The following is a 9,368-nucleotide window of genomic DNA, read 5'->3' as shown; positions in this document are numbered from 1 at the left end:
CCCTTAGAGATAGGGGTATCTCCTGGCTTACAATATTCCATGTCAAATTTCTTTAAGACTTTATCGATATAGTTCCTTTGTGATAACCGTAGAGTGTATTGTGATCTATTACGCAATATCTCAATTCCTAATACAAAGGAGGCTTCACCAAGATCTTTCATCTCAAAATTCTTTGATAGAAATTTCTTGGTTGCATACAGCATGCCTGTATCATTAGTGGCTAATAGAATGTCATCGACATATAAAACCAAGAAGATCATCTTACTCCCACTGAACTTATGATACACACAATCATCAACAACATTTTGCTCGAACCCAAATGAGAGAATGACTTGATGGAACTTGTAGTACCATTGACGAGATGCTTGCTTAAGCCCATAGATGGATTTCTTTAACTTACAAACCATATTTATTGAATCTCCTGATACAAAATTTTCTGGTTGTAACATATAGATTGTTTCAGCAATGTCACCATTGAGGAACGCCGTCTTTACATCCATCTGATGTAATTCAAGGTCAAAATGTGCAACAAGTGCCATGATTATTCTAAAAGAGTCTTTCGATGATACAAGACGTGCCTTATATCTCATCACATTACCTTGCGAGTCCCTTTTGATTTTAAATATCCATTTACAACCAATGGGTTTCGCGCCTTCTGGTAATGGGACAAGTTCCCAAACTTTATTGTCATGCATAGAATTATACTCTTCGTTCATTGCGCTAATCCATTTATCCGAATAGGAACTTTTCATGGCTTCACGGAAGTTGATAGGCTCATCTTCCATTAGACCACCACTTTCTCCATGTTCCAGGAGATAGACAATGTAATCATCTGGAATTGCACTTCTCCTTTCTCTAATGGAACGACGCAATGGGACTTGTACTTGTTGCTCTTGTTCTTGAGGTTGTTGAATTTGTTCATCATGAACAAGACCTTCTATTTCATTAGGAGGAATAACAACATTGTCTTGCTGAGGTTCCTCATCTGTTTCCTGAAAACCATCTTTATGATTCGTTTCAGGAATTGAAACTAATTCTTCCTCAAAGACAATGTCTCTTACTTTATTCTTCTCCCCAAATGAAACATCCTCAAAGAACACAGCAGTTCCCGTCTCAAATATAACTTTAGTAGTAAGATCATAAAATTTATAACCCCTGGATCTTTCCGAGTAACCAATAAAGTAGCAGCTAACTGTTTTGGAATCCAGTTTCTTTTCATGTGGCCTATATGGCCGTGCTTCAGCTGGGCATCCCCATATATGAAAATGCTTCAGACTTGGCTTTCGCCCAGTCCAAAGTTCATAAGGTGTTTTAGCAACTGCTTTAGTTGGAACTCGGTTAAGAATGTAAGCTGCAGTCTTTAGTGCCTCACCCCAGAGGGAATCTGGTAAGACTGAATGGCAAATCATGCTTCTTACCATGTCCTTAAGGGTTCTGTTTCGTCGTTCAGCCACTCCATTCATGCTGGGTGATCCCGGCATTGTGTACTGAGGCACAAACCCACATTCCTCTAGGTATCTTGCAAATGGTCCTGGACGTTGTTCACCTGTACCGTCATTCCTACCATAGTATTCTCCACCACGGTCGGATCTGATGTTCTTTATGCGTTTATTGAGTTGATTTTCAACTTCAGCTTTATACGCTTTGAACACATCCAAGACTTGAGATTTTTCATAAATAAGAAACAAGTATACATATCTAGAGTAATCATCAATGAATGATACAAAATATTCTTGCCCATTCCAAGATGGAGTTGGAAAAGGCCCACATATATCTGTATGTACCAATTCTAATGCTTCAGCAGCTCTGTATGCACCTAATTTCTTAGACTTGGTTTGTTTACCTTTAATGCACGCAACACAATTATCAATACTTGTGAAATCAATGGGGTTAAGGATCCCATCAGACACTAAACGCTTAACTCTATTTATAGAGATGTGACCTAGACGTTTGTGCCACAATTCACCTGATCGTGCATTATCAATTTTACGCTTAGTACCACGTGTTTCAACATTCAGGCTTTCATTATAAGAAACTACAGTATCAAGCATATATAGATTGTCATAAGTATTAAATGATCCAGTCCCAATTTCATTCGAATTAAAAGACAATGTAACTTTATAGTTTCCAAAAGAACAACAATATCCTGATTTGTCCAAATAAGAAACAGAAACCAAATTCCGCCTAAAAGACGGTACAATAAAAGTGTCTTTCAAATCCAAATAAAAACCAGAATTTAACAACAATCTAAAATGCCCTATAGCTTCCACTGCCACCGCTTCTCCATCACCCACGTAGATGTATCTTTCACCATCAGTTGGCTTGCGATTGCTCAGACAGCCCTGCATAGAAACACTTATGTTAGATGTAGCACCGGAGTCTAACCACCAAGTGTTTCTTGGTACTGAAGCTAAATTGTTCTCAGAACAAACCAGAATAAAGGTTGTACCTTTCTTTGCCTTCCAGGCCTGGTATTTAGGACAATCTTTCTTTAGGTGTCCAGATTTTTTACAGAAGAAACAATTAATTATATTTTCCTTGGGTTTCTTCTGCTCAGGACCTTTAGCAGCTTCATCCTTATAGGGAATTTTCTTTCTCTTTTTACCTTTATCTTTAGAGTTACTAGCCAGATGAGCACTCTCTGTCTTATTTCGTTTCAACCTCTCTTCCTCTTGCACACAGAATGAAATGAGCTCATTAAGAGACCATTTCTCCCTTTGACAGTTGTAACTGACCTTGAAGGGATCAAATGCATTTGGGAGAGAGTTCAAGATTATATGTACGAGGATATCTTCTGATATTTCGATCTTTAATGTCTTGAGTTTTGAAACAATTTGAGACATTTCCATAATGTACTCCCTTATGTTTCCTTTTCCTGAATACCTTTTGGAAGTAAAACTGCTTAACAACAAGCTTATTTCCGCCTTATCGCTTTTAATAAAGCGTTTCTCAATTTCAGTAAGGAAATCCTTGGCATTTGTAACCTCATCGGACACAACGCCCCTAAAAGATTCTGGAATGCCGCGCTTTATGATCATTAGACTTAGGCGATTCGAGCGATCCCACTTCTCATAGTACCTTTTATCCTCAGCAGTACTATCATCTGTAAGAGAAGGGGGTTGTTCTACTCTAAATGCCAAATCTAGATCCATGCAGCCTAGAGTGATTTGAACATTCTCCTTCCATTCCTTAAAATTAGTACCGGTTAGGACTGGAATAGAGTTCAAGTTGGCAGATATACTTGAAAAATTAACTGAAAAGGAACAAAAACAAACAATATAAATATTTGCTCACTTAGCACTCGATATAACAATTCAAATAATTGTCAAAACCCATCACAAGATATCAAACGCATCATTAATACCAAGTCTTTGGACAGTAATATTAACTGCTAGCGATACTCTTGTTGCAACAATCAAACATTAATGATAATATATGTGCAAAAATAAATCCTCCTTTGGGTTGATTCATAAACCACATATTTCACTTGATAATCATTACATGTTTATCGTCGTAAATGTACATATATCTTGCCAAATATTAACCTTCCTTTGGGCCGACTAATATTCGAACATAATTATACATACATGCATTCAATATTTCTCATAAGTTGTCTACATAACCGGGATCACTTTTGGTGATATTTTATTTCAACAAGCTTAATCAAAATAGTGAACTTTTATTATTTGTCAAACATACATTATTATCACCACATGTGTGTTCAAATTTTGGCCAAATAATAATCTTCCTTTGGGCCGACTATTACTTGCACGAAATTAAATACACACATCTCAATATTTTAAATCTACTAATCTATACAAAAGAGGTTACTCTGGTAACATATTATATCGATTAATTAGTCTAAAATTGAGGCAAAATTTTATTTTATATTATATTTATTTATTTTATTTTATTTATTTATCGAGTATAGAAAAAGACTGATTAAATCCTTAATATATATGCATATTAATCAAGCTTTTATATATATTATCCTTGATTGATTTACGTTCAACGATCACATTGTACAATATGTATATTACTTCAATATATACATGGAAGCAATAGCATATGATATAAAATAGCCAATTATCATGAATGTTTAATATGCATATGTCAGTTATCATGAATTTGAGATAATAATTATCATGAATTGGCTATATCAGTGCGCAAGAAATTATAAATTATCATTCATATGAGACAAAACAGCCGAAAACGTCAAACTGTGCTCAAGTCGAAACGTAATTTTCAATAAACATAATACTTTGTTTCAAGAAAGTATGTGAAACAATGTAATGGAGAGGCACATGAATTTAATAATAATGGATGTAATGATCAAGATTTAAAGATTAGTGAATCTTTATGCCAATAAAATTCATACGATTGAATAATCGAACCATAAAGCCCTAAATTATTTAATGGATCTAAACATGTAGGCTCTTGATACCAATTGTTATATTTATCACTTTAATTCCCAAAATCACATGTAAATCCATAAAATAATTAAACCATAGATCATAGAAACATACCTTGCGAATCCATAAGATTGTATGCGGAAGCCCTAATGGTATTACTTCTTTAGGGTTTGCTTGTTATAACTTCCACCACTATGTTTTTCTTTATGTGAAAAATCAAATGATACTTTTCAAAAAAATATCCCCTTTTAACACTATAATGATGGGTATATATAGTATTAAGAGTTCTTTAAGTCTAATGGGCCACAACCCCATTATAACTTAATGGGCTATATTTATAAACACGTGGTGGGGCCATAACCGCTTATAAAATACTTTAGCATAATATCTCTAATTTGTCCCGATCACCAAAAATAAAGATATTATTATGGTATCTACACAATATTATTTTCACGACATTATTGCCTTTAAGCCTATTTAATCTTTAATATACCACTATATTATTGGCTATACTAATGACGATCCACACATTATTATTTAACATGTGTGACCCATATTACAAAGACCTTACAAAAATGACTGCGACAAAGAAAGATAATTGAACTTGTAGTAGGGAACATTCAAAGAAACAACAATAGGAGTATTCATATATAATCTTATGGAAGCATATTATCCAAATAATACAGACATTGGTAGGGATAAGAATGGCACATTTGGTTTGACTGATTTTTGCATACATACAAACCCTGCAATAAGAAGGGGTCTAAAGAGGAACATGACAATGGTCGGCATAGACTTGTTCATTTTTTAGACATGGGTCATCTCAGCTTTATTTCAATCTATTGTGCTTGATTGTATTTTGTAATACAATGATTTTTGACTTATTCTTTTGTAACGTTTTCTATTTTTATCTCGTGTTTTTTTCTTGGATATGCATTACTGGACTTTTTTGCTGCAGGAACATATCTAAAATAAAATTAAATGATGTCAATATGGATAATTATCAAAATCAATTGCAAAATATCATTATAGAATTAAATTATTAATCCACCATTTGAAAATGAATAGTACAAAACCCTAAATCAATTATTTTAACTCTTATTTCAAAAATTCAAACAAATTACTTAAATCAATTGTAGAATCTAAGTACTAATCGATTGCAACTCTAGTAAATTCCAATAAATTATATATTGAAACCCTAAATTTTTAAAGTTACCAACAATTAAACCAAAAAGCCTAAATTGCACAAATAAATGAGAAATCTACAACAAATTAAATTTCCAATCGTGAATGAACAAACAATGTTTAACAATCTATATTCAAAGAAATGAGATTTCTATAACAATTGCACAAAATAAAAAAATAAAAGAATGAAAAAAGAAAGGAAGAAAAAATATATACACATGGTTTGGAGGTTAGGTGGCAGGCTTGCGTCTGCGACAGGTTGTTAAGTTCGATGAGCCGGTCACTGCTGGTTGACTTAAGATCATGATGGCTACGACAGGTAAGCGGTGTAAGAGCTTTGATTTTTGATGATGAAGATCAGAGAAATGAAGAGGAGAAATGAGAAGCGTGAGCTAGGTTTGATTTTTGAAAAAAAAAAAAAAAAAAGAACGTGCAGGAATGAGGGTTGCAAAGAAAAAAGTTTTAACATTTAATGTGTTTGCTAAGGCTTGAACCCAAGCCCATGCTATCAAACACCAAAATTTCTACCACTGACGCCCATAAACTTATTAACATTTTGTGATTAGGGTTTGTACATAACTTAAATGGTTTTAATTGACAACATTGACTTAATGTACATCCGCCTATGACTGGCTTGTAGACATTACTTCCATATACTTTCGTAATGTTTTTTTCTTTAAACTTGAACAAATGTAGATTGATGCTTTTCAATCCCAACATGATAAGAGTCACCTAAAATTGTTGAGGTAATGAAGTGTAATTATGTAGTGTAGAGTGATGCTTTCATGTATAGCGACTCATCATTATGAAAGTTTTGTATATCAAACTAGAGGTGAGATGATGACTCATAGTAATTGAGAATGTGACTTTTGACACTTATATTGTGTTTGAATATACAAAATTAGGGATAATTTGAAAAGATTGAGAATTTTTTATTTGGATTATTTTAAGGGAGGAGAGGAATGTAGACGGGAAAAATTTGGAGAAAAAACATAAATAGATTTTATTAAGAAACATATAGGGTCCATCACTTTTTTTTTTTTTTTTTTTTTTTTTGCAAATCCCCCATTAAAAATCAAAATTAATCTTTTAGGCTGTGTTCTTAACCAAATAGAAACTCGCGTGATACCTATCTTCAATCCAACTCATTAGAACACATAAATTTATAAATATTAACCGATTTATGTTCTACGTCTCAACTCAAATAATTGTTTGTTAACACTTAAAACACTCTGATGGCCATCTCTACTTATCTATAGACTATAGTACTACTATATTGAAATAATATGAAATAGTTTCATCCCAATGGTGTTTGATTCAAAGAACTTTTGGTATTTGAAAAATGATGCTATGTCTAAAAGAAAAAAAGTGATGTTTTCATCCAATCTTAATGAAAAATATATTGTCTGTCATTAAATTTAATTATTTTTCTAACGACTATTGATCTAACGCCATGATAATTAATCCACATACTCTCTTATGTCCTACGAAATTTGCCTCACTTTCTTTTTAATTTGTCCTAACAATTCGCTTTATTTTTATTTTTGATAATGATTCATATTTCTTTTGATTTTCATCTGTAAATTTAACTTACTTTTTTCATCTCATTCACATTTTTTTTTGTCACATTTCCTTAAAATGCCACTCCGAACCCACTTTTCTTAATTTTACCCCACCAATTGCCAACGGGGCAATCATAGATGTTTATGTGATATATATTTTCTCTGTTCTAGGTACTTACTGCACTTTTTTTTTTCATTTGTTTTATAATACTTGTTATATTACTATAAATATCGTGATAAAGTAACTTATAAAGTATCTTATTTACCCATAATTTTTTCATACTTCATAACTCATTAACTTTTAAACTTATTGTCATTATTTAAAGACAACAAAGATATTTTAATATTAACAAATCATTTTTTTAATACTTGTGCTAAGCCGAAAGAAGTACAATTTAAGTAAGACTATACATATTACTTAGGATGAGGAATTCAGCTCACGAGTTCGAATACCATCTGCCCCTCCTTCTAAATTCCAATTCATTAGCGTCAAGCCAGGTTATTAGGATTGGAATTCTACCTAGGATCGTTGAGAGGGTATGATCGAGATCGGTAGAATCGGATCGTAGGATCGTGTGATCCTACAAATATGCATTAACGTGCTTTAGATTATTGATTATCAGTTATATTTGTTTTCCTTTTAAGTTTTAAGATATAAGTAAAAACTTATTTGACTTCATCTATTAAGTTTTCAGTAACAAACACTTTTAATAATCATTTTTAAACTGCAAATCAAAAAAAACTTGAATTCTTTGAAGGTATTGATATAATTATTTAAATATATATTTATACGTAAGTGAAATCTGTATTATATGAAAATATTTTACGATTGAAACTACTCATGTAGGATCGAATCATTGGATCGTACGATCATAGAATCGTATTATGATCCTACCACCTAAATTTAAAGCTAAGTAGAATCATACGATTCTACCACATTAAGATCCTATACACAATCCGGATCAATTACCTATTTTTAGATCGTAAGATTGTAGAATCGTATATTAGAATCGAGATTCTGATAACTATGGCGTCAAGCCGTCAAGTATATACGAGAGAAATGTTAGAGTATATATAACATATTCTGGAACCTCAACCATTAATTTAAACTTTTGGTTAAATTGGTTTTTTGATTAGAAACTCGTGTTGCATTCAAAGTTCTAGTCTAAATGGATGTTGTATGAGTAAAGGCTCTTATTGAGTATATACTTCTCCCGTTCCAAATTAGTTGCGACATATGCTTTTTCACGCAGTTTAATGTCTAATTCAATCCTTAATATTTCAAATTATGCATAATAAAAAATTATAAAAATTAGATATTAATAATCTTTGCATTAAGATGAATCAAACAAGAGTCCACTTGACTATATTTTAACTTATAGATTAATAACTAATCGCAAATTAAGAGTGATGAATAAATAGTATATTAGTTCTAATTGTTGTAAGTAATTTGGAACGGAGGAAGTATTTTGGACTACATTTCCTTTTAACTTTTGATTATATTGTTATGAAATTTATGATTCACAAAGCCAAACTTATACTGTTATAAAAGTAGGAAGAGTCAGAAAATAATTAGTACTCTCTCCGTCCCATTGAATTTGTATCATTTTTCATTTTAGTTTGTCCCACTTAATTTGTATTATTTCTACTTTTGTACAATGACACACCATTTTCTTTTAATCTCATCTATATACTTTAACTTTCTTTTGAATTCATCAAGACAATTCATTATCTCTCTTCATTTATTATTATTTTGTTAAAAATAGACGTATTTTTCTTTGATGCAATTCAAAGAGGATAGAGTACGATAAATGAAGAAAGGTGTTGATCCGTGAATGAGGTTGCCAGCTTAGCATGAAATAGGATGGATTCCATGACATAACAAGTCCGATATGATTGAAGAAAGCTGTATATCACTACACTATACAAGTATACTCCCTATGATATCATCAATTCCAATATCTGTTTGTAGTTTTGCATTCTTTTGTAGTGAAATATAAATGGTCCCGTTTTTGGGAACAATCTCAATGCTCTGTTTCAATCGTTCTAGCTGTATTTAATCATTTCTCCTCCAGCTGTTTTCCCCAACCCAAATCCTTTGACTGTGTTTGGATTTAAGGTTTATGGAGTATTTTTCAAAATTACTAAATTTTAAAATGATTAATAATCCAACGCTAATGTAAAGTGCACTCACCAATATTTCAAAGAA

Source organism: Amaranthus tricolor, chromosome 3 (genome assembly GCF_026212465.1).
Source record: "Amaranthus tricolor cultivar Red isolate AtriRed21 chromosome 3, ASM2621246v1, whole genome shotgun sequence".
NCBI lineage: Eukaryota > Viridiplantae > Streptophyta > Magnoliopsida > Caryophyllales > Amaranthaceae > Amaranthus > Amaranthus tricolor.
The sequence above is the reverse complement of the archived record's forward strand: the minus strand, read 5'-3'. Positions refer to the sequence as shown.